Below are 21,928 nucleotides of genomic sequence, written 5' to 3'. Positions count from 1 at the left end.
CCCTACTAAATGTTCAAAGTCTGTTTTCCGGGGAATACAACCCTAGGAGATGTTGAGTATTGCTGTGCCCAGACCCTCTCAACGAACAGAGCTAGGGAATATATGTATGCGTTTACCTCTACCTATACCTCTATCTGTATCTATTTCTCTGTATATTGAACATCATGAATGTGGTAGAGAGAAAACGTACACCATCACCACCAAAGATATCCACATCCCTGGAGGCTATGAATATGTTACATTACATGGCAAAGGGGAATTATATTTGCGGGTGGAATTAAGATGGCTAATTGCTGACCTTAAAATACAGAAGTTATTCCGGATTATCTGGGTGGGCCCAATGTAGTAACAAGGATCCTTAAAAATGGAATAGGGAGGCAGAAGAAGAAGGGAGGCTGAGGAGATGTGACTACAGAAGGTCAGAGTAATGTAATGTAAAGACGTGACCCACAGATGCTGGCTTTGAAGATAGAGGAAAGGGGCCACGAACCAACGGATGTGGGTGGCCTCTAGCAATTGGAAAAGGAAGGGGAAAAAATTGTCCCTTAAAGCCTCCAGAAAGGAATCTAGTCCTGTTGATACCTTAATTTTGCCCAGTGAGACCCATATTGAACTTCTGACTTACAAAATATAAGATTGCGGTAATTTGTTACAGCAACAATAGAAAACGAATATAAGGAATTTATACTGATTCCACTAATTCCAGTCTAACAGCACAGGGTTTATTACAGTTTTGCCTCTTTCCATATTTGTAGCTCCTTTTTCCAGCATTGAGAAACTTGGCTCTCATTATGCTTGGGATCAATCCCAAGCCCACTGGGCCATCTTTCTCATCTGGGCTGTCCGTATCTGCCCAGCCACCACTGCTATCTCATGCAAATGTCTTCCTTGCATGGCCCCCAACTAATGGGGGCTTAATTATTAAGAAAGGACTTAATTATTAAGACAATTATTAAGAAAGGAAGGGAGTATGGAAGGAAGGAAATTAGGGAAGGAGGATGGGAGGAAAGGGTATGGAAGGGAGAGAAGAGGTTGAGAGAAAAGAAGAGCAGCCAAGACAGGGATTTTTCTTTTTTTCTTTTTTTTTTTTTGATCCAAAGTCTATGCGTAGAGTCTATGGATGGACCTCGTGGAGCCATTGTATTACGTACTCCACCCCACAAATATTCAGAAAAATCAGAGCTTATGTTTGCTTCCCCAGGGTATAGATCCATATAGTCTTGTTTTTTTTAACATCTTTACTGGAGTATAATTGCTTTATAATGTGTGTTAGTTTCTGCTGTACAGCAAAGTGAATCAGCTATATGTATACATATACCCCATATCCCCTCCCTCTTGCATCTCTCTCCCACCCTTCCTATCCCACCCCTCTAAGTGGTCACAGTAGATCCATATAGTTTTCATCACTTTCTCAAGAGAGATTCCTGAGCTCTAATAACTTAGAAAGCACCGAGTTTATAACTATTTAGTTGGAAAGTAGAGCAATGGCCTAAGTGTCCTCCTTAAAATCCATTTACAAGCCTCATGATAGACTATAATAGATCTTCAAAACACTCACAACACAACCACTGTTAGTAGGAGCTGTTAAAAATTTTATGTTCTTTATCTCAGTTTTGTCTGAGATACCAAGGATCAGAAAAATTCTGATAGGTGCTCAGAATCCCCACATTTCAAAGACAGATAGTAGGCCATTTAAAGGGAATGCTATAGGATTGAGAACCTAGTTTTTCCAGTTAGTGTTTCTAACTCCAACTTCTACAAAGACCTAGATCAAAAAGACCAGGAGAATGAATTTATTGAAGAAAAAGTTTAATGTGTATGTGTACTTACCCTCCCAATCTTCAACCCCCAACTATGAGTCAATTGTAAAAGGTTCCAGTTAGAGGTCCTGAAACTCCCCATGAAAGAAAAAAACAGCTTTCAATATCAGCCAGGTACAGATTACAATGGTCCTGACCACCAAATACTGTGCTTTCATTTTTCTCTTCCTTCCCCAAGGCCCACCTTAGAGGAGTCAAAAACCAAGGCCTTCAAAGGGGACAGAGATGGAGCAAGGAAAAGGAGAATTAGTTGACCACAATCCCCTTGCCCACTATAGGTGTCTGGGATAAAAACTGTATCAACCTGCAGAGGGAGAATCTCTAAATTAGCTAAGAGTTGGCAGGTTTAGGATAAATGCACTGGGCTGCAGATTTTAATCACAGAAACAAGACTCTTTCTACAAATTACCAAAAGACTACTTTATTTTCTAAAAAATGGAAGAAAAAATACGGTACCTGCCCCAAATTCAATACCAGAAGTAGAGGAAAAAATATGTCTATGTTTTGTGCTTGAACAGGCCGTGGAGGAAAAATGAAGTTGTCTTTTGCTTATTTTCTTGGGTCAGCTCCTGTCAAAATGGCTTGTTTTTATCAAATATGATATTGAAACGGTGGTAGATATTGAACAGCTCATATTTTTCTCTTGCCTGGTGGAAAAAGCCCTAAGAAACTTATTTATTCTTTTCTTTCTTTTTTTCATCTGATGCATGGGTGGGCAAGTTAGCTTAACTCTAAATCCAGCATCCAGCTGTAACATTCTACAATCCTAAAAGCTGTTACTCAGGGGTCTCAGTGCCCTGCAAGGAGACGGGTTGAGTAAGGAAATGCTTCTCGAACTTTGAGGGCTAATTGTATATACATCAGATACTTAGGGATATTTTGGTTAACTTATTTAGCTTTCCTCACCTGAAAAACCACCTAAATACTTTTAAAGTTTCTGGGATTGATTATTTTTCTTATTCAAATTTACTTTCTCGCTAATGGCCAAGGCTATTTCATGACTGTATACTCCCCTCCAGTTGCCTCCCCAGTCACCAAGTTCCCTTTTATTCCATGGAAATACAATGATTATTAGGAGTAAGGGCAAATGGGATAAAGATTCTAGAAATCATAAATCCTTTTGAGAGATGATTTCAGTAGTTCTTCTGCCTTTAAATTGGTAGTCTTAAATGTGCTTCAAGATATAAAATCTAGTCATTGAATAAGTAAATATTTGTGGGACATCTATTTTGAGCAAAGTCCTGAGCTTGGGACTCAGTAGAGAACCTTTTCAATAATTCTCAGAGAAATTATTATGGTCATCATCATCATCATCTAAAGCAACTCCATAAACCTTGTAACATTCCTTTCATAGTCTGACAACTCTTTTTTTTCTTAAGTTCTGTCTTTTGTTTTGTATAATTTATGTTAACCCTCTTATTTATTTACTTACTTTTGGCTGCATTGGGTCTTCATTGCTGCACGTGGGCTTTCTCTGGTTGCGGCAAGTGGGGGCTACTCTTCGTTGAGGTGCGCGTGCTTCTCACTGCGGTGGCTTCTCTTGTGGCGGAGCACGGGCTCTAGGTGCTGGGCTTCAGTAGTTGTGGCACACGAGCTGAGTAGTTGTGGCTTGTGGGCTCTAGAGCGCAGGCTCAGTAGTTGTGGTGCATGGGCTTAGTTGCTCCGCAGCATGTGAGATCTTCTTGGACCAGGGATCAAACCCATGTCCCCTGCATTGGCAGGTGGTTTCTTAACCACTGCACCACCAGGGAAGCCCAGTCTGACAACTCTTGTGATTAATCCATTTCTAGGTTCTATATATTATGCTCCAGGATTCCATTTCTAGGTTCTGTATATTATGCTCCAATCCTGGATTCACAGGGCATTGCTGTGTACTGCCTGAAATCACCTATGTGTAGGCTTGTCAGATATGTGTGTCTGTGTACGCATACACATACATTCATATACACACATATGGATTGTACTAGATGTAGCATGGGAAAGGAACACATGGGAAAGTTAAGGGTATTCTGAAATAGGCTTTACTTTACAAGTGGATGGTTGAAGGAGGCTTTGCATTTACAAGCATTATTTAGAAGTACAATGGCTAAGATCACTAACTTGTATATCAAACTGACCTAGGATTAGTCTTATCTATGTTTACTCTCCAGCTTTATGACCTGATACAAGTCATTTATCTTTTGTTAGCTTCACTACTGTCATCTGAAAGATGGGACTAACAGAATTATAGACTTTCACAGAAAGACAGACAAGATGAAAAAGCAGAGGGCTATGTACCAGATGAAGGAACTAGATAAAACCCCAGAAAAACAACTAAATGAAGTGAAGATAGGCAACCTTCCAGAAAAAGAATTCAGAATAATGATAGTGAAGATGATCCAGGACCTCGGAAAAAGAATGGAGGCAAAGATCGAGAAGATGCAAGAAATGTTTAACAAAGATCTAGAAGAATTAAACAACAAACAAACAGAGATGAACAATACAATAACTGAAATGAAAACTACACTAGAAGGATTCAATAGCAGAATAACTGAGGCAGAAGAACGGATAAGTGACCTGGAAGACAGAATGGTGGAATTCACTGCCACAGAACAGAATAAAGAAAAAAAGAATGAAAATAAATGAAGACAGCCTAAGAGACCTCTGGGACAACATTAAACGCAAAAACATTCGCATTATAGGGGTCCCAGAAGGAGAAGAGAGAGAGAGAAAGGACCCAAGAAAATATTTGAAGATATTATAGTCAAAAACTTCCCTAACATGGGAAAGGAAATAGCCACCCAAGTCCAGGAAGCACAGAAAGTCCCATACAGTATAAACCCAAGGAGAAATATGCCGAGACACATAGTAATCAAACTGGCAAAAATTAAAGACAAAGAAAAATTATTGAAAGCAGCAAGGGAAAAACGACAAATAACATACAAGGGAACTCCCATAAGGTTAAAAGCTGATTTCCCAGCAGAAACTCTACAAGCCAGAAGGGAGTGGCATGATATACTTAAAGTAATGAAAGGGAAGAACCTACAACCAAGATTACTCTACCCGGCAAGGATCTCATTCAGATTCGATGGAGAAATCAAAAGCTTTATAGACAAGCAAAAACTAAGAGAATTCAGCACCACCAAACCAGCTCTGCAACAAATGCTAAAGGAACTTCTCTAAGTGCGAAACACAAGAGAAGAAAAGGAACTACAAAAACAAACCCAAAACACTTAAGAAAATGGTCATAGGAACATACATATCGATAATTACCTTAAACGTGAATGGATTAAATGCCCCAACCAAAAGACATAGACTGGCTGAATGGATACAAAAACAAGACCCATCTATATGCTGTCTACAAGAAACCCACTTCAGACCTAGGGACACATACAGACTGAAAGTGAGGGGATGGAAAAAGTTCTTCCATGCAAATGGAAATGAAAAGAAAGCTGGAGTAGCAATACTCATATCAGATAAAATAGACTTTAAAATAGAGAATGTTACAAGAGACAAGGAAGGACACTACATAATGATCAAGGGATCAATCCAAGAAGAAGATATAACAATTATAAATATATATGCACCCAACATAGGAGCACCTCAATACATAAGGCAACAGCTAACAGCTATAAAAGAGGAAATAGACAGTAACACAATAATAGTGGGGTACATTAACACCTCACTTACACCAATGGATAGATCATCCAAACAGAAAATTAATAAGGAAACACAAGCTTTAAATGACACAATAAACCAGATAGATTTAATTGATATTTATAGGACATTCCATCCAAAAACAGCAGATTACACTTTCTTCTCAAGTGTGCATGGAACATTCTCCAGGATAGATCATATCTTGTTGTCACAAATCAAGCCTCAGTAAATTTAAGAAAATTGAAATCATATCAAGCATCTTTTCTGACCCCAATGCTATGAGATTAGAAATCAATTACAGGGAAAAAGACGTAAAAAACACAAACACATGGAGGCTGAACAATACGTTACTGAATAACCAAGAGATCATTGGAGAAATCAAAGAGGAAATCAGAAAATACCTGGAGACAAATGACAATGAAAACACGACGATCCAAAACCTATGGGATGCAGCAAAAGCAGTTCTAAGAGGGAAGTTTATAGCTATAAAAGCCTACCTCAGGAAACAACAGAAATCTCAAATAAACAATCTAATGTTACACCTAAAGGAACTAGAGAAAGAAGAACAAACAAAACCCAAAGTTAGCAGGAGGAAAGAAATCATAAAGATCAGAGCAGAAATAAATAAAATAGAAACAAAGAAAACTATAGCAAAGATCAATAAAACTAAAAGCTGGTTCTTTGAGAAGATAAACAAAATTGATAAACCATTCACCAGACTCATCAAGAAAAAGAGGGAGAGGACTCAAATCAATAAAATTAGAAATGAAAAAAGAAGTTACAACAGACAGGACAGAAATACAAAGCATCCTAAGAGACTACTACAGGCAACTCTATGCCAATAAAATGGGCAACCTGGAAGTCATGGACAAATTCTTAGAAAGGTATAACCTTCCAAGACTGAACCAGGAAGAAATAGAAAATATGAACAGACCAATCACAAGGAATGAAATTGAAACTGTGATTAAAAATCTTCCAACAAACAAAAGTCCAGGACCAGATGGCTTCACAGGTGAATTCTATCAAACATTTAGAGAAGAGCTAACACCCATCCTTCTCAAAGTCTTCCAAAAAACTGCAGAGGAAGGAACACTCCCAAACTCATTCTATGAGGCCACCATCACCCTGATACCAAAACCAGACCAAGATATTACAAAAAAAGAAAGTTACAGACCAATATCACTCATGAACATAGATGCAAAAATCCTCAACAAAATACTAGCAAACAGAATCCAACAACACACTAAAAGGATCATACACCATGATCAAGTGGGATTTATCCCAGGGATGCAAGGATTCTTCAATATACACAAATAAATCAATGTGATACACCATATTAACAAATTGAAGAATAAAAACCATATGATCATCTCAATAGATGCAGAAAAAGCTTTTGACAAAATTCAACAGCCATTTATGATAAAAACTCTCCAGAAAGTGGGCATAGAGGGAACCTACGTCAACACAACAAAGGTCATATACAACAAACACACAGCAAACATCATTCTCAATGGTGAAAAACTGAAAGCATTTCCTCTAAGATCAGGAACAAGACAAGGATGTCCACTCTCACCACTATTATTCAACATACTTTTGGAAGTCCTAGCCACAGCAATCAGAGAAGAAGAAGAAATAAAAGGAATACAAATTGGAAAAGAAGAAGTAAAACTGTCACTGTTTGCAGATGACATGACACTATACATAGAGAATCCTAAAGATACCACCAGAGAACTACTAGAGCTAATCAAGGATTTGGTAAAGTTGCAGAATACAAAATTAATGCACAGAAATCTCTTGCATTCCTATACACTAATGATGAAAAATGTGAAAGAGAAATTAAGGAAACACTCCCATTTACCACTGCAACAAAAAGAATAAAATACCTAGGAATAAACCTACCTAGGGAGACAAAAGACCTGTATGCAGAAAACTATAAGACACTGATGAAAGAGATTAAAGATGATACCAACAGATGGAGAGATATACCATGTTCTTGTATTGGAAGAATCAATATCGTGAAAATGACAATACTACCCAAAGCAATCTACAGATTCAATGCAATCCCTATCAAATTACCAATGGCATTTTTTACGGAGCTAGAACAAAAAATCTTAAAACTTGTATGGAGACACAAAAGACCCCGAATAGCAAAAACAGTCTTGAGGGGAAAAAACGGTGGTGGAGGAATCAGACTCCCTGACTTCAGACTATACTACAAAGCTACAGTAATCAAGACAATATGCTACTGGCATAAAAACAGAAATATAGATCAATGGAACAAGATAGAAAGCCCAGAGGTAAACCCACACACCTATGGTCTGGTCAACTAATCTATGACAAAGGAGGCAAGGATATACAATGGAGAAAAGACAGTCTCTTCAATAAATGGTGCTGGGAAAACTGGACAGCTACATGTAAAAGAATGAAATTAGAACACTCCCTAACACCATACACAAAAATAAACTCAAAATGGATTAGAGACCTAAATGTAAGACCAGACACTATAAAACTCTTAGAGGAGAACATAAGAAGAACACTCTTTGACATAAATCACAGCAAGATCTTTTTTGATCCACCTCCTAGAGTAATGGAAATAAAAACAAGAAAAAACAAATGGGGCCTAATGAAACTTAAAAGCTTTTGCACAGCAAAGGAAACTATAAACAAGACAAAAAGACAACCCTCGGAATGGGAGAAAATATTTGCAAACGAATCATCAGACAAAGGTTCAATCTCCAAAATATATAAACAGCTCATACAGCTCAATATTAAAAAAACAAACAACCCAATCCAAAAATGGGCAGAAGACCTAAATAGACATTTTCTTCCAAAGAAGACATACAGATGGCCATGAAGCACATGAAAAGCTGTTCAACATCACTAATTATTAGAGAAATGCAAATCAAAACTACAATGAGGTATAACCTCACACCAGTTAGAATGGGCATCATCAGAAAATCTACAAACAACAAATGCTGGAGAAGGTGTGGAGAAAAGGGAACCCTCTTGCACTGTTGATGGGAGTGTAAATTGATACAGCCACTATGGAGAACAGTATGGAGGTTCCTTAAAAAACTAAAAATAGAATTACCATATGATCCAGCACTCCCACTACTGGGCATATACCCAGAGTAAACCATAATTCAAAAAGACACATGCACCCCAATGTTCATTGCAGCACTATTTACAATAGCCAGCTCATGGAAGCATCCTAAACACCCATCGACAGACAAATGGATAAAGAAGATGTAGTACATACATACAATGGAATATTACTTAGCCATAAAAATGAATGAAATTGGGTCATTTGTAGAGACGTGGATGGATCTAGAGACTGTCATACAGAGTGAAGTAAGTCAGAAAGAGAAAAACAAATATCGTATATTAACACATATATGTGTAACCTAGAAAATGGTACAGATGAACCAGTTTGCAGGGCAGAAATTGAGACACAGATGTAGAGAACAAACGTATGGACACCAAGGCGGGAAAGCCATGGGGGACTGGGGGGATGTGATGAATTGGGCGATTGGGTTTGACACGTATACACTGATGTGTATAAAATTGATGACTAATAAGAACCTGCTGTATAAAAAAAATAAATAAAATTAAATTTAAAAAAAAGAAAGAAATAGGCAATAGTTTGCCTGCTCCTCCCTTAAATGTCTTATTTATTTTTTATAGCTAATTCTCATGCAATTGTACAGAATCCTAAAATAATCAGAGTAATTCTCATTCACATTTCTTTTCCCCAGTTACCCATTCCCTTTTTATAAAACCAACAACTGCTCCTGACCTCTCTCTCTTCTTCCAGAGACATGCTTGGCACCCACAAACACATGTTTGTTTTATCATGGGTCCCTTGTCCTGTGTTCTTCCATTTCTCTTTCTTGTTTTAAACAGTGATTTGATGTTGCAAATCCTTGAGTAAGTACATGAGCAAGGGACGTCTTTTTTTAAAATTAGCTTATTCACACCTGAGAATACCTTTTTATCTGCCAAGTGATCGAAGCCCAATGAATCCTACTAAAAAAAAAAAAATTATAACCTGCTGCATTGAGTTATGAGTTATTAAATGAGGGGATACACAAGTGCTTAACTTACTGTCTGGCACATAGTTTATGCTCAATAAATGGTATCTTTCTAGGGCTTGCTGTATGCTTGTGATCATTATAACTTTATATGGTAGTGTGAATTCACTAACCATGATCACTTTCTTTTTCTAGATGAAACAACTTAAACTGAGAAAATTTAGATGCTTATCTACTTTTGTGCAGCTACTAAGTGACAGAATCCCAGACTCAGCCCCACTCCTAGCCATGACATTCTGCTCTCTCCATCTCTCTGGTGCACAAGTGTGCCTGCACACACACAATCACAGGTGAGGCTAGACCTTCCATCGTCTTGTGACATCTTAGAATCAGGGAATCCTGGAACTGTAGAGCTGGAAGGAACCATCAGTAGTAATATTGGAAATGTAATTCTAAATTTTTCATAGTCCCTTGGAGATTTATACGTTTAACAGACTTTTGCATATTTTATGTATTTCAGTTCTCAACTTCCCAAATATATCTTGAGGTGGATAGAGAATGGTCTATTAATGCCAATTTACAGAAGAGGAGAAATAAGGACTCAGAGTTTTCTTTGACTCTGCTTGGTTCTCAACAGAATGACTTGCTAAAGGCCACACATCTGGTAAGTGATAAAGCTCTGACTCCAACTAAGCCCTTCTAATTCAAGTGCAATGCCCTTGTATACACATTACTTAACACATGAGTTATAATACCTCTCATTTATTGACAGCTTCAGTATTTGCTCAACACTCTTCTAAGGTTTTACGTGCCTCACCTAATTGAAGCTTTGAAACAAACTTTTTGAGGTGTGTATTAACACTCCTTCATTTCCCTGATAAGGAAAAAGGAAAAAAAGGCCTGGAGAATTTAAGTAAATGACTCAAGATCTAATAGAAAAGATGTTTAGAAACAGGTACATGAACTCAGATCATTGTACCGTAGAAGTTATTGCTCTATTACTCTACCATAATGCCTGAAGACTAAGAGATAAGAGAGCTTCACCATGGAAGATTTTCATAAGGCCTTGCTGAAAACCATTGCTACTTTCATGCACAAATTGTTTTCAAGCTTAAGTAGGTTGTCCATGGTCAAACTGCTATTTGGTAGATTCCTCTTCCTTTCTATTCTGATTCAAGCCATCACGTAATGCACATAATAATTGAATTTAGGTTTCATGAAAAAATGCAATGTACCCAATCTCCTGTCACTGCACTCTTTCCTTCATCTACACACAGGCTTGATTACAGTTGGTTCAGAGTGGTGGAAATCATTTTTTTTAAAAAGCACGGGGTCCCAAATCCTAGAGTTTTAGTTTTCTTACCCTCTAGATTCTAAGTGGCCACTAGCTGAACCTGAAAGATATAACAACTTCCTGTGGAACCTCTCTGAGTTGTTGCTTTAAAGGGGCAAACTGAGAGGAAAGACACTGATTTTAACATCCACTTATCCTCTAACCCACTGGGTATCCTTGCTGTGATGCATGATGGAGCAGAAAGTGTTTGAAATGACAGCACATCTTGGTGGGAGTGTAAATGTGGGGGAGAATTTCTGGAGGACAGTCTGGCAACATAGATCAAATTGAAAACGTGCGGATCCTTTAACCCAACGATCCTGGTGTAGAAATAAATTATAAGAAGGAGTTTGCGTAAGAGTAAGAGAGAGAGATTGAAATATTGACAAACTGAAAGCAACCTAAATATTATTCAGTTAGAAAACTAGTTCAGTAAACCGTGACAAATCAATTCAATGGATTTAAAAGGTTTTTAAAAAAAGAATGATGTACATGTATATGTAAATGCAAGAAAATGGATGTTTAAGAATTTTTGATAAGTGGAGAAACAGAATCAAAAATAGAATTTTTGATAAGTGGAGAAATAGGTTACAGGTAAGTATGTACATGTATTTATAAATGCAATGAATGTTTACTGCTCTGATGCAATCAAATCTGTATCACAAGTATTTTGTGTGCACACACACAGTGGGAGAAATATCTAAAGGGTTTCTCATATAATGATAAAAGTATGGGATTTGGGAGACAAATTTTACATTTATTCTATTTTCTTGTCCAAATTGTTTGCATTTCAAAAAGAGTTTGCATGTATCGTTTTTATAATTAGAAAAGTCAAATAAATTCATTTAGAGAAAAAGGTGAAAGAAGAGCCCACTGTTGGATGGACCTTTTGCCGTGATGGTTCTGCTCCAATAAGAATGGAGAAAAAGGCAGGGATAGAAATTCCACTGGTGCTCTAGTTTCCCAAGAAGTGAAAAGATAACCCCCCTTCCAGTCCTACTCTGGAGGGGTCATCTTTTAGGCACAGAGAGGGGGTCCAGGAAATGTTGTACTCACTGGTGAGACAGTGGGGCATCGCGTGCCTGGAATTCCCTGAGTTAGAGAAGCAGCTGCTTTAATTACAGCTAATGAAGTTTGCAAAAAGAGGCCGGATGAGGGTTGTGTCAGCAAATGTCCCTAGAGCTAATGTCACTTCATTATGCTCAGTCTTAGCCAGAGTCTTTGGTCTTTGCCAAAAACAGTGGATTTGGGTTCATGGTGAAGATCCCTGCTCTTAAGTATTAGGTACATGGATCTAAATGGATGGGGCCATCTGCTAAACTCTAGTGATTCTCACCTCTGGTTTTAAAGTCATTTGCAGGAAGATTTTTAGAAAACACCAAAGCATGAGTAAAACGCGTCCATGATTCAGTTAGTCTGGTTTAAGTCTGGGTATGAGCATATTTTAAAAGCTCATTAGGTGATTCTAAACATATAGCCAACATAAACATACAGCCAACACTGGCCTTAGAGAAAGAACTCCTACATTCTTGTCTTATCTCTAATACTTAACCGGTTGGGTGGCCTTGGGCATAATATTTAATCTCTCTGAGCTATCACTTGAAAAACAAAATGAAGATAAAAATATTCACTTTACCAAACTCATGTGGTTGATGTGAGGATTACATAAGAGAAATGTACATTAAAGTACTTTATAAAGTGCTAAGTAAATAATATTATTTTATAAGTTTCACAAGCTTCTGTTCTCCCTGCCCAAATATGCACATAATTCAAGATCAGCATTATTTCTCAATGTGTGTAATATGAACTGTCTGCATCAAAATCACCTGGGCCACTTGTTAAAAATGCAGAGTAAACATGAAAAAGAATGCCTGGAAATAGGTTCCAAGATCTGCCTTTTAAACAGGCAATCCTGTGTGCGCCTGTGAAATAAGATTGAGAACCAGTGCTAAATTCTTGCAAGGGGATGCAGCTGACTGTGCTAACTCTGATATAGGGCAAAGACTGGCAGCAGTTCAAAGGGCAGTAGCCTTAGAAGCATTTGGTTAATATTAACAGCAAAAGCAGATCAGAAGATACAAATTCACCCTCAGCCCTAACCATGTCAGGGTGGATTCTCCTAGTGCCCTCCTGAAATCCTGTGCTGTGTCTTGTGAAAAAAGGACTGATCTCATCACTGTTTGGCCTAAGACAAAAGAGTGGCTTGCCACTGGTGAAATTTCACTTGACTTAAATGCATGGGGTTGGTTGTCTTTACACCACTCCCCTAATTACACTAAGGGTACACCCTTCAGGCCCTTGTGAGTGGGTGACTCTGCTCACTGCTTTTTGAGCTCTCTCACTCCATGGACTAATTCAGCACCTTGTCCAGCACAGTGCTTTTTCATGGTTGGTCTTACTGCTGTTCTACTGAGAAAGACATCTGTACTTGGATTGAAAGCGCTCTGAGATCTTCCACAGGAAATGCTAAATTCTTAAGTGTTGTATCCTGCCTCCAGTAGCACCCAAAATCCCCCAAAACAGAGAAAAAGCTTAAGATATTTGCTTCTCCTATGAATTCTTACTTTTTTTTTACTACTTGTAATAATTGCCTAAGAGATAGATAGTCAGCTCACGGGGTGCAAGGTAACACATTCTGGCAGAGTCTGTCAAATATGCCTTTTGTAGAAATAAAGTACCCTAGGCTGGGTAACTCAAGACTTGGGATCATGTCCTTGTACCTATCACGTATGAGCTAAGTCACTTCACTTCTCTGAGCCTCAGTTTATAAACCTAGAAAATGGGGACAGCAAAACTTTTTTCAAGCATTTCTCAAGAAACAAGAGATCGTGTGAGATTAGATTGAGAAAATGAAAGGATAATGTTTGGAAAACTACTAACTATTATAAAAAGTTTTATAGGATTTTACATGACTGCAAACAAAGATGTGATAGCTAGTCATCCTTCAAATAATCAATGTTCTCCTCTCAAAATAGTACCCTTTTCAAGTGCTCAAGGATTACTGAATTTTTTTTAACAAGAGGCAAATCCCATCCTACCATAAATTGAAGTCATAGTTTGGAGTGCAAATGACTTGTAGCATATCTGCTATCATGGGGTCGTAATGGCATAAAGAACTAAGAGCAGATGTGTTTCTCAGCACTTCTGTATGGAGAGAGTACAGACTCACAGAACCCCAAAGTAAAGCTGATAAAGGAGGCAAAAGAATAAGGGTGAGGAATGTGCAAATGTACAAGATTCCTGAGTGCAGGCAAGTTAGAGATGCTCTTTGGTACAAAATTTACATGTTTTGAAGTAGAGAATAACCTTCTCTTTCAAAACCTCTTCTGACTTGAGAGAAGCCTGAATGTGACTCAGGACGCTGAGAGCATCTTGCCTGGAACAGATAGGACATCTTCTCTCTGGGGGTCATGAGGAAGGGTTGCTGGGCCTGGCATTAGCAGAGCAGATTAGTGGCAGGTCAGCCCTTTCACAAGGATAAGCTATTTCTCGATAGAAGTATGCTGCCTGACAGAGGCAGGAAACACTAATTCACAAGCTTTTAGTGGCTGAGAGACACTTCACATTCATATCTTGCTCTCTGCTTGCAACAGCCATTGACCCAGTGGCAGGAGGCTTGGGGCTCCAAAGAGAGCAAGATGACCTTGGTCAGGGTTAGCAGGGAAGAAGAGAAAGAAACAGCATGGAGAGACATTGAGATCTACTCTTGTAACAGTAAAAATAGAATTAAAATAGTCCAAGACCATTGCCACTTAACCACAGAAACCTCTCACCAAGTTAGCCTGATACTCTGTGTTTCCACATTACAGGCTTTTAGATGGTCAGAGTCAATACAAGACAAAAAGAGAACCTAGTTAACTCCACTCCTTTACAAAGTTCTAGGGAGAATGAGTGGTCTTTTCTTAGATACCAATATATTCAGTGACATATTCAGAGTGGAGATCATGGGATAGGGATAATTCTTGAAATATTACATCATGAGGCAGATCTGAAATTCCTACAAAGTACTTCATCATGCTACATTTTGAATATACCTTGTCATTTTTAAATGCTAAAAAAAGTGAAATATTTTATTTAGCTATTTCAATTACAGGCAAAATAAAATACACATATAGTTATAATAATGCTAGTGTTAAAAATGTGTATTAGATACTTATATACCAGGCATTGTGCTAAGTGCCTCATGTGGATTTTCTCATTTAACCCTCACAAGAACTCCACAAGACTGGATGATTTGTCTTCCTATTTTGCAAAAAATAAGACCAAAACTTAGTAAGGTTAAAAGACTTATGATCACACAGTTAGTGGGAGGCAGAGCTGGTATTCAAGCTCAACTTATTGGCCCTTCATAATCCTGTGGATGTATTCAGCCTCTTAAGAGAAGTAGTCAAGCAAAATGGTCATAAACATAAACCATGGTGGCCAAAGTGTCTGGGTTCAATATGGGCTTTGCCATTTACTAGCTGTGAAACTTTGGGCAAGTTATCCAATCACCTTGCCTTAGTTTCCTCATCTGTAAAAATGCTGTTATTTTTGGCATCTATGTCAGAGGGTTTCTATGAGAACAAGTTAATCATGCAAAGGAGGTAGAGCAGTGTCTTTCATGTAGTTTAGCCTTCATACGTGATAGCTAGTATTACTATTAAAAGGAAAATCAGAAGAAAAATATTTTAAGTGAAATACAGTCTAGAATATGGACGTATTCCTTATGATTCAAAAAATAAACACTGAAAACCTACTATGAGCTAGGCATTGTATACCTGCCGGGAAAATAATGATGAAAAAGTCTGATATGGTGCCTGATAACAGAAGTACAGTTTCAATAATAAATAAATGAAGCCTGTCCAACTGTTACAAAATGTTAGAAGTATTTTATAGCTGTTATGCAGATGAGGAAACTGAGGCCTAAGAGACATACTTGCCAAAGGTTACAGGAATGAGGGGCTGAATCAGAATTTAAATCTAAGTCCTAATTTTTCTGATTCTAAAAATCTGTGTTCTCACCTGCTTCTTTATCTTGTATTATAAATGTGTGTTTGTGCATGTGTGTCCTAACTTAAAAAAAAAAAAAGATAACTAGTGGCCAAGATGATGCAGGGGGCCCGATTTTTTACTTTCAGTTCAGTGCCCGTTTTATCCACATGAATGGTAAGGGATACAAAAGTACTAAAAATTATAAAGAAAACTCTGAGATTGTAAAAGCTAGTTGGATATCGGAACTGAATTAGATTTAGGTTAAGTTACAAAAAAAAAAAAAAATGTTTACCCTTACCTGATGGATAGCCTATCCATCCACACTATCTGCCATGCTCCTCTTCCCACAACCAGGAGGCACAAAGCCAAGGACCTTAACGATGTAAAAATGTACCATGACTTTACATCCCACCCTATCCAAGGATGATTCAATTCCTAAATGGGAAGGATAAATTAATAAAAGTTTAACAGGGAATAGCTTTATGACCTTAAGATTAGGAAGGATTTCTAAAATCAAGACTCAAAAATCACAAACCACAAAGGAAAGCATCAATGGATTTTAATAGGTCAAAATTAAAATAACGGTTTAACAAAAAAGATAGCATAGACAAAGTTAACAGACAGGTGCCAGACTCAGAAAAGATAATTGCTAAATTAATAACTGACAAAGAATTAATTAGAATTCCTGCAAAACAGCAAGAAAACACTATGAAACCTGAAAAGAATGGACTAATTATTTGAATAGCGCATGAGGAAAAACATGAAAGAATACTCACTTGGAAGAGACGCTCAGCTTCAACACTGATCAGAGTGATGCAGATTACAGCAGTCACAAAACATAATTTTACACAATTAGAATGGCAACAATTAGAAACACAAATCCCACACGCTTGTGATGATAGGTTAAAATGGAAACCCTCATGAACTCCGGATAGGACATAAACTAACTTTGGAAAAAAATCGTGTTACATTTATCCCATTAGTTTTGCCCATACTCTAAATATAGCAATTCTGCTCTTGTGATAGGTCTCAGAGAAGCTTTTACTGGTGCACAATGAGCCATGTACACTATGTACATCTGCCCTTTTTTCACATGGTGGTAAAGAGTTGAGAGCAATCTATGCTCTATCAATAAGAAAGCAGATTAATAAAATGAAACATTCTATTCATTGCATAAGATTTATACTGTGCAGTGATCAGAAGGAGTGAATTGTATCTACATGTGATGATGTGGTTTGTTCCCCAAAATATGATGTGAAGGGAAAAATTATAGAAACAATACTTACAATATAATAAAGTTTATCATAATTTAAATGTCATACAATCACTCAGCAAGGCATATATATTCCAGACTTCTATAGATGTAAATAAATATACTAAAGTATATTAGAAGGAAATAAATACTTGAATAGAAAATTTATTGGTCCCCATCAGGAGAGGGAAATAAGATGTAATTTTATTGGTCCCCATCAGGAGAGGGAAATAACATGTAAAATGCAGGGGAAATAATGAAGCGCATGATGACTGTGTACTATGAATATTGGAGTGGCTGTGACTATCTGAAGTAAGAAGAAAAATAGTGAAGGAGTCATATATAATAATACTTTACCATTTTTGAGGACTTACTATATGCCTAACTCTGCAGTATGCACTTTCCATTAATTATCATATTTAACTGTCACTAAACATAACCAAGTGAATATTGCATAGCTCTTTTATGAAGGAGGAATTTGGGGCAACAGGAAGCAAAATTGCCAAAGTTTACAAGGATGATAAGAGGTTGATCCAGAATTGATACCTAGGACATTATTTGTCTGAGTCCAAACCCTGTTTTCTCATCCCCATTGTCTTAGCTCATGATTGTTTTAAGAGAGACTCCTATGTGAATGTGCATAGAAGACAAAAATAAAGTAAAAGCTTATTTCAGCCTAGAGTATCTATGAATCATTTTAGTTTTGAATTTCCAAATACTAATCACCTTAGAGAATCCTAGGTAGCACAATAAATCTAATCTTGAATATGCTGTGCTCCATTTTGCATAAGGAGGCAGTGAATGGGGATGAGACCTCCAACCTCTAGCTTTATGTCTCACACGTGGTAGATACCAAGTGATCGTTCTCCAAATGATACAATGGTTCAGTCAAGAGATATGCTTAAGTTGGGGCTGAAGTGGAGTATAAAGAAGCTCAAGTTTTAAATGATAGACATGTCTAGACAAAGAAGATTGGACTCAAACTAAAGATTTTGTCACAGATGGTGAAATAACAAAAGGGTTTAATTTATTTGGACATGTGATGAGCCATTATAAGCAAGTGCCAAGACAGAATCAGTGGAAAAATTAGTTGTGGTTCCATCAATGAATAGAATTTAAGACAACAGGTCAAATGCCAGGGTTGATGTTCAGTCAGAACCATGGACAGCACAACAGGTCTTAATGAGACCATTGCCCTTTGTCTACCGCGTACTAAATTTTCTGCCAGCCTAATCCATGATGCCATCCCCTGGGCAGTAAGGGGCCCATGTTTCTAGAGTCAGGTCCTTTTCTTCAGTTTAAGAGTTTTCATTTTCTTTCTCCTAAGAATTCACAGCCTGTTTTATGGCTACACTCTAGGGGTAGGTATACATTTTAGCTTGAGGAGTTTCATGAAATAGGTAGGAGCTGATTGTAGAGAGTATCTGAGGTTCATCTACATCAATACATCGTTACTCCGGGGACTTGTAACAGAAATGCTCAGATTCTCAAGCCAGGGTGTGAAGTGTGTCTCTGTGTTTCCATTCACCTGTCAATATGCAGTGTTTCCCAACTTAAAGGATGACAGGAAAAGGAAAGAAAGAAAAATCTTTATGAAGGAGTAAGCAGAGGCAAGTCATGTCATCAGGTAGCATGGAGATAAAGAGAAAGCAACCCCAGAAAGTAGCATGCAGCTAGAGAGAGTACAGGGGCAGAAATAAGATGTGGATTATATTTCTGAAGTTTCCAGTAATGAGCTGAATGACTTTGGATTACTCATTCAACTTCACTCTGCTTCATTTGGTGAATGATCACTCAGTTTTCTTATCTGTCAAGTGGGAATAATTAGACTTATTTTGTATGACTTACAAGACTATTGAGGGGAAATAAGATAATACGTATGGGGGCTATTTGGAAAATGTTATATAACTGTGATAAGAACCCAATAATTATTAATGGCAATATGTGGCCAGAGAAGGTATATTTTAATTGACAATGGCTTAAATATATCAAGAGAAAATTTTATTCTCACCTATGTGGGAGTGCAGTAATAGGGGAAGTGAAGGTGTGAACATGAGAAATTCAGGAAATAGTCATTCAAAATGGAATGGAAATATATTTTGTCACACAGAGAATCATAACAATGTGAGAAGATCTAACAGGAGATGTCTTTAAAGCCAAGAAAATATATAGAGAAACACTAGGGACATTCAAGAAATAATTAGATGGCTCCCTGGGGAAAATAAACTGTATTTTGTGAGAAAGATATAAGGGAGCACAAAGATGGAACATGAGAAGTGAATAATAAGACAGTCTAGGAAGATCTGATGGAAGATTTCTTGCTTTGCTCAAGAGACGTTTGTTGGATGTTGTTAATGAGTGTGTGGATGCATGAAGGAAGGATCACATTCCGTATGGCCACCCATGTATCTTCCATAAAATTATAGTTTGTGTCCAAATGTTGAGTCTAAGAGTTGAAAGGGTCTCAGAGATTGATTAGCAATTTGCTACTTCATGCAGGAATATGAATATGCATTTACTGTACTTTCAGAGAAGGGATGCTCACTACCTCCTAAACTACTCTCTCCCATTATCATACAGCACCTTCTGTCCAACCTGGAGCTGGCATTTGCTGCTGTGCCATGTCTAACAGATGGCTTTATTCTATATATCAAAAATATACTCTGCCCATCTCCCAACATTTTCTGAGTCCCTTCTCTGTGCCAGGCACTAGACGAAGCAGTGAGGATTTAAAAATGGAAAACATATCCTTAAATGATTCATAGATGTGGAATGCAAAAATGATTGTAACTATTGGGAAAGCAGGACACACCTCCTCTGGAGTTCTTCAAATACCGGAACGCAATATCTGAGTCTTTTCTTGATCTTTTATTCTACTACATAAGTGCACAATTTACCGCCAATCACTTATTTAATATCATTTCCAGATCTTCTCATGCTCTTACTTTTTTTCTTTTCTGAACCTGAGCCAGGTTTTTAAAGTTTTTATTAATATATGGTATTCAAAATGTTAAAGGTAAGTGAGCAGTTAATTTTTTAGAGCTTTGCATCCTCCTGAAATAAGAAATGTACTATTAGAAATTTATGAAGGGTACTCCATGATCATATGGAAGAACAAACCTGGGGACTCACAGATAGCCCAGCTTTTGCTGGCATCATAGTCAAACCCTCAACAATAGAGAACAGTTGTAGATTTTAGTAATTTGGGCAGCATGATGTAATGAGACAAACCTTGACCTTAGAGTAAAAAAAAAATCTGGATTTGAATCCTGTCTCTGTCATTTATTAGCTGCAATAACTTGGCCATAATTCTCTGAGCACCATTCTCTGAGCATATTTGATCATATTTAAAATAGGAATACTATCTACCTATTTCACGTGGTACTGAGAAGAAAAAATGAAAACAAAATGAAATCATATCTGTGTAAGTGCTTCATAAACAATAAAATATAATGCAAATGTAATATGGCATCGCTATTCTTATGATCAAATGGGTTGACACAGAACGAAAAGTTCCATTCTGTAATTACCTGAATTCAGTAAACGTGTGTTATAGTCTAACAAATTAAAATCCCAGTGGTGGTAATAGCTACCATTTATTGAAGTTGTATTATGTGCCAGGCCGGGCCAGGTACTTTACAAACATTATCCCATTTGGTTCCTGAGATACAGACAATGCTGTGAGTTTACCCAACCTGTTTCATTTTCTTTTTGGGCACAAACAAAGGTACATTTCCCACTTTAATTGTAGTAAATTGGGGTCATGTAATTGAATACTGTCCTATCCAGGAATGCCCATGAAATGCTCTGCATGATGTTCTGTCTTGTTGCCTACTAGCTGGAAGGATAGAAATGCTCAAATGGATCTCTGGTGTCATGTACTGAGAATCACTAAAGATTACAGTTCCTCTGTCAGTTCTTGGTTCTTGAATGATGTTATGGATCAGAGTCTCCTCTCCAGAGCCCCCATGCTCACCTGACATGTTGGAATGGGTTGTGAGCAAGAAATAAACTTTTGTTGTGTTAAGCTACTAAAGTTTTGGAACTGTTTATTATAGAACCTAGCATTAATTATCCTGATTATGAGAGTTGCTTAAAACATTTACTTTTTGCCCCAATCAGGAAAGAATGTCCATAAGATCCCACCACTGTATCTATCAACCTACAAGCAACTGGGCTTATGAACTTCATTTTCCTCCTTTCCTAACCATAGGGGTTTTTGTCTGCTTTGTTCATTGCTTGATCTTAATTTTCTAGAAGAGGACTCAATCAATATTTGTTGAATAAATCTGTAAATGTATAAGATTCTTTTGATGTAGATGGTTGCTTTTAATACCAGTTTTACAGGTGAGGAAATGGTATTGCTGACTTACACACTCTCAAACACTCTAGGGGACTGCCTCATTTGACCACACCAAACCACAGTTAAAGATGATGACCATGTTTTATCAACTGCAACTTTCTATTATCAAGATGTTCTCTCTACTTAAGAACAAATTTTGTGGCTCATAATGATGGACCTCAAGGGCCAATAGTTACTTCCAGATCATCCAGGGAAGTTATGGGATCATTATAAGCTTAACATTAATAAATTCCATTTCATTCTCTTTAGCCAACCAGACAGAATTTGGCGTCTCATGGACCATCATTCCCAGGAGACCAAACAAAAAAGATCAGAGAAAAAAATAAGTAAATGAAATGTTTAAAGGGAGGGCAGAAAGCCTTACTGATTTCCATTTTCTCTAAGCCACTATAAGAAATAAAAGGAAAGAAAACTACTACTAATTAAATGCAGTAAACCACATTTAGTCCTAATAGGGACATAAAAAGTTATTTTCCTTATTTTTCCAGATGAAACCTCAAGAGTCGACAAGTTGAAGGC

The sequence above is a fragment of the Balaenoptera musculus genome, chromosome 6 (assembly GCF_009873245.2).
Source record: "Balaenoptera musculus isolate JJ_BM4_2016_0621 chromosome 6, mBalMus1.pri.v3, whole genome shotgun sequence".
NCBI classification, from domain to species: Eukaryota; Metazoa; Chordata; class Mammalia; order Artiodactyla; family Balaenopteridae; genus Balaenoptera; species Balaenoptera musculus.
This window is presented reverse-complemented; position numbering follows the sequence as displayed.